Genomic DNA, 6,336 nt, shown 5'->3' on the forward strand with positions numbered 1-6,336 from the left:
ATAACAAGATATTTTTTTCCGCATAAATAACAAACTTCTCAACTCATGCAAACAAATATTTCATCGTGCGAAGTTTAATCTATCTGACTGTACATTTGAGGTAATATCCTGGAACAATTCGTATATATTTTGTCAACTCATTTGAAGGGAGATTGTTTGTATGTTGGAAATATAATAATAGCTATGTGGCTGGCACGCCAACTAATAAGGGTAGAATTACATGCGGCAGATTTGTTAACGCAGAACATTATTGTCACGTACTGCACGTAATTTCACAACAAATAAAACAAAACCGCGAAGTCACATTTTGTTAATGATCCATTTTCCAAAATGTGAATTGTACTTCATTTAAAGAGTGTTTTCAAAGTAGTCTTGAGTCGCATTTAATGAAATTGATAAAATTTAAAGCGGTTCATAATAAATAGATCTCTCTCTCTCACAATAATTCTTTATTTTAGTTTAGTAGTTAAAATATCAATTGTAAAAAGTTTTGAATAATTTGTGCAAAAAAAAATATATACACAAATATTTTTTTACCAAAACAATTGGTTAATGTTGAACAAACTTTCATCTGCGAATTTATTTACAAAAAATTTGTAAAACAATCTCGTTTTTAATCATTGAAATTTGTTAAAGCTTCTCGTTTTAAACATTAAAATATTAGGTTGTTCGGAAAGTAATTTCGGATTTTCCGAACAGATGACTTAAATTAATGCTGGTTTTTACTTTCCATGTTTAAAAGGATACCGAGAAAAAACTACTGCGTAATACCAAATTGTTTTCCAAATAACATCTTACAAATACTGTCAAATATCATCAACATCGCTTAAAAACATACAAGAGTCACATAAACAAGAAATAGTTAAGCGGCCTTTTCACCTTAGCTTAGGCCTTAGCCAATTAAGGAAAAGTTAAAGAATAAAACAGTGTAAACCCTACACAATATAAAAATAACATAAATACATATTCATACACTTATATTACATGCCTATTTAGTTCACCAGTATTAATATACCAAAAGCCCCGACTCCAAATAGATTGGGACACGGGCAAAGAAAAATATTAATTGATTGATTGTAAGTGTTATTATTAACATTTATTTAAATAAAACTTAATAAATATATTCTTTTTTTAAATTTGTTATCGAAGCATTACTTATTAATAATCAAAGTAAAATACAGATCTGAGAAAAACCAGCGAAAGAAACCCAACGGATTAATTTGATTTTTTTCAGAGCTCTAGCACATAGGTATCGTACTTGGAACACACCATATCCTTGGCTGCATGTAGAAGCTCAGAAAAATGCATAATTCTGATAATCGATCGAATCAATTCGTGCGCGCGCGACATAACGCTCACGTAAACGTGTCTTCGCGTGATTGTCCGCTGTCCGAGTCGATACTCATTTTCAATATATTCAAAGTGGTTGATTGATTGACGGTAATATATAGAAGAAAGTGGAAATTGATCAGAATATTACGTTATATTCATACACAGGTCGAGGAGAAAGGGGTCTATCTGCGATCTTTAATCTCAACCTGTTTGTGTTTGCAACTAATAAATAAAACAAAACAATACGAGAAGACGTATTCCGTTGTTTACGACGACAGCAGAGCAAAATAAGACCCGTAAATAAATCCTAACAAGGATAGAACAAGTAAGTTTTAAATGAGATTGCATTCTTTTCATTATTATTTTGCTCGGCTATGTATTCTCCCTCTTTTAACTTTTGGAAAGTTCCTTTGAGATTAGACATTTCTAAGTCCAATAGTTTGGCTTTTGGAATTCGAAGCGAGTGCCAAACTTCATCCTTACGATATAAGTTTCAAACTTAATTTCTCAAATAAACAAAATCAATATTATATACTTGATATGTTTATATTAAAGATGATTTCGAATCGCGTCATCGTCTCGTTGATGTTACAATAAATAACAATCATTAGTATTATATATATATGACGGAGTAGCTTGTCCCGGCTTGTTTTTAAAACACATGACGTCAGCATTGCTGACGTCACGAATGTCAGGGTTTGGATTTCTATCCATCCTCGAAGGTATGAAATTAAGCTCAGGAAATATTCTTCTCTGATTTATTCCAAGCTGAGGAGGTCCGATCGCTCCGACCGCTCGAACAAGCCTCTCGATACCGGCGGGCGTTCGGCCTTTTATAACAAAAATGGGTGGGGGCACTATTCACTCAATATAACATCTATTAATGGACGGTGAAATATTTCAAACTAATTTAACATCTCAAATTTCACTAAATATTATTAATTTAATAATCAAACAGTTTTCAATTATCAAAAATAATTAAAACAATAATTTCCGGGCACGTGTTTTTCTTAAATACGTGATTTTCCGCCGACATATATATTATCAACGTCTTAACAAAGTTTCAAGTTTCTGTTTTTCACTCGTCCTTTTTGTTGTATTTTCTTTGAAAATTAGAACACAACTGGAACATCGTAAGTTTTAACGAACCTTATATTTACACTTGCTCACTGAACCTTCCTGTTTTAATACAACTAAATATGGCTGTGATGTTTGGCAGTTGTATAAATGGTTGTAATAAATGGGAGTGGCGCCTCCATGAATAAATGTGGAATTAACCTTTCCATTAACAAAGCTAATTAATTAACATTCGTATAATAATACTAATAACGCTTTGCGCAAACATAGACTACTTAAAGAGTAATATTTATATCTAATTAACTTGTAAATTAATTTATAAATAATATCGATAGATGATATATAATAATATACTTAGATATCAATGTATTTATGTTCACACGTATATGCATACGTGTGCGTGTGTACTTATAATATTTTATACAGCAATAGATGGGGTCAGTAATTAAATCTTACAAGTAATGTACATTGCAAGATTTTATTCAAAATGTATTCTAAAGCTAAATTTATAAGTCAATTATTTTTTTATATTTTAAATATATATGTAGCTTCGAGAAGAATTATATAGTGATACTAGGCTAGAATTCTGACGTGAAAAAAAGTATTTCCTTGGAACGAAGTTCTTTTAAGCGGCTTAAAGAAGAATGAAACGACAAAAATCGTCATATAAGGAATAAGCGTTAAGTCCTCATTCACATAGGATTTCTTTTAACAATTTTATTGTTTGTTATTTTTTGCTCAATAGTTGTTAATTTATATAATTGTGTCTTTTATTATTTAAAATAAAGCGAAAGCAACTGTACACGTAATTAATGTATATATTTCATGTTATGAAAACTAGATGGCGTTATGTCAAATTGTAGGCAATTCTAAATCGCGATGGCAAGATTCGCTACTTGTTTGTATATAGCACTTTGGAAATTTTTGACTAACCATGGTACCAGTGGCACCTAATAGTTGTAATAGTAAAACATTAGTGTTGTGAATCATCCTGTGGATCCTGTGGATCTAGTGAGCTAGTTGTTCAGCAACTTCATACCAAACTTATATTCATCTCGTTTTGTATTTTATTAAAATCATATTATTCGAGCCATTATCGCGGCCTATGGGCTTTAAATAAAAACCTCCGGGCTACCCAAATAGTCACAAAACCGTCAAAATCAATCCATACCTTACAGATATAAACACATACAGTAGAATCATATATATGCATACAAGGATTATCTTTTTTAAAACAACTTCGCACGTTAATGTGGTAATATTATCTTTTTAACTTTTTGCAAGAAAAACCGCGACAGATAGAGCCAGTTAAGTAATAAAACTATGAAACATAAATGGGGAAAAAACTTTAAAAAAGGTTTAATAAACCTGTCTAATTAACGAAGTTACTGTCTACTGTTAAGGAACTTATTCCTGAGTCATAATTATAAAAATTCTACTGATTACGAACATTTATCTACCACTGTATTCGTTTTATGGAACTATTACTAGGGAAATTGTAAAAACCATTTGAATTTTCATATTTAAAAATGGAACAACTTTTATCATTCATTTCGATCATTCTGACAAGTTCGTTCATTCTACTCCCATCTCTTATATGTGGACTTTTAGTGTAGGAAACTCCTTGGGTGCCAATTTCTACGTGTATTGTTTGAGTGGAACTTTTGCCGCGTGTATTGATTTTGTTTGATCTTTTTTGAAGTTCAATTTCATTCGTCAAAATAACAGGAAGTTTAATCCAATCTATTTACTTAATTACTAATAATGTATATTTAACGATACATCAAAATATATCTTGTAATTTTTTTTAAAAGATTATTTAAAATGTATAATAATTCTATTCTCTTTTTATAAATGTCTAGAATAGAGATTAATAAAAATGACTAGAATGACTAGAATAAAGATTGTCTCCGATGCGTTGCAAACTCATTCTAACAATCGTAAAAAACAGGCTGTAGATACATGCCCCTGGAGCAACAGCTGAGCTTGGGCGTCTTATCCTTTTTTAGGAAAACTTACTCCACCAAGCACAAATTAAAAACATGAAAATTCAGTTGTTCTTTCGTGGGATTAAACCTGCCATATTTATTTAAGATTCGCGTTTTCTTGACACTAGGCTATCTAGCTTAGATATATAATCGCAAGCTTTAAATAAGACATTTCTAGTAGTCTTCATTGATTTTTTTTTTGTGATATATTCTGAATGCTTAATTTATACATATATTTTTATGATATTTGAGTATTCATAAGAATTTTTCTCAATAAATTGCGATGGGAAAATTAATTGTAATCATTGTAATGAAATTTGTATTTTCTGTTACATCCATAGTAATATTATAAATTTGAAAGTCTGTCTGTTACCTCTTCACGCTAAAACCGCTGAAGCAAGTTAATTGAAATTTGGCGGTTTGTGGTAAAGCCGCAGGTTCAGCTAGTAAATGTGTAAAATAATTAAGCTTGTAGGCTAAGTATTTTATTTGTATTAAATTATAAAATGTATGTTGTTGTAATTGGTTGAGAAGAGTAACTACTGATTTTCTTGAGTGAGCCGGTGTAACTACAGACTTCGTACTAAAGACTTCGTATGTCGCTCGTGAAATGATTACGAACGAGTTACGCCATTTTGATGTTGGACATTAATGATACGCCATTTTGATACGTGTGTTTTTTATTTTTTCAGTCAAGTTCACGTAGTATATACTGATATTTTACGCTTTTGTTTTGAGGAGAGTTTCTTCTTATAGAAGATTTATAAGTACACTGTTTAATCTTTTGACAATATGAATACTCGTTCGTAAATTCGTATACGTTTTATATGGAGTCAATTAGTCATTGTATACTAACTACCAAAGAAAATAAAACAAGGTTTACTTTGGTTACTTTCTTATATTTTTATTACGTCATTTCAAAAGAAACCCGGCTTAAGTGATTTTTGTTGCGTGATTGAATCCAATGACCTTTTCTGTGTGCTGAAAATCTGTAACAATTATCGTAGGGTTTCGAGTTAATTGGACCAATTTACATACAACCCTGTTCATTTATGAGGCAATTTTCTTTACTTAATAATTGAGGTAGCCCAGAGCATTTGAGATGTAATTAATTTTTGTTATTTAAGTACATAAATAGAGTGCTTCTTAATTAGACCAATATCAAAATCAAATTACGCTGTGCTCAATATGTACCCGCTTTTAATGTCATATTAATATTAAACCGGTGGAAAATGATATGGGATCCGATGTTCATATTTCTAACGTCAATACCTAATTGTGATTTTCTATACAAAATTACAACCCAATGTACACACTGCAATAAACGATATTTCAATAAAAGAACGCTATACCAATAGCCCAAAACGCTATTTGTGGTAGTAACGCTCCTTTTTTATGATGTAGGTAGCACCCATAGACAATCTCGCTGTAAGAAACCATTCTTTACATCACCAATGTCTCCCCAATCTTGGGACCAAAGATATTATGTCCCTTGTGCCTGTACCTACGCGCCTAATTTGTCAGTCTGTCTTTCGTTAATATAAAGAAAAATCTTTAATCATTACATTCGTATTAACTTAAGAAGGGAATCAATAACTCTTCGTATACTCTTCGCAATTTATATTAAGACATGAACCACGATTCTCTAAGGAAATAAGATTATTGACTTGCGACTCTTCCTCAACTAAATTGGCATAAGGCTGATTCAATTATTTAATAATGTTAAAAATATTATGTTATATATCAACCAGAATAATAACATATCGTCACAAATATTTCGCCAATACGTGCCTATTATTAAATACTAAATCATTATAAAACACTAAACAATTATTTGAAAATAATAGTAAACTTATTTCTTTTTTAGTTTAACAAATATATTAAATTATAACGCTTCAGAACACTGACCATTGTCACCGTTTAAATAGTTCTATCGATA

The sequence above is a fragment of the Vanessa atalanta genome, chromosome 10 (genome assembly GCF_905147765.1).
Source record: "Vanessa atalanta chromosome 10, ilVanAtal1.2, whole genome shotgun sequence".
Taxonomy (NCBI): Eukaryota; Metazoa; Arthropoda; class Insecta; order Lepidoptera; family Nymphalidae; genus Vanessa; species Vanessa atalanta.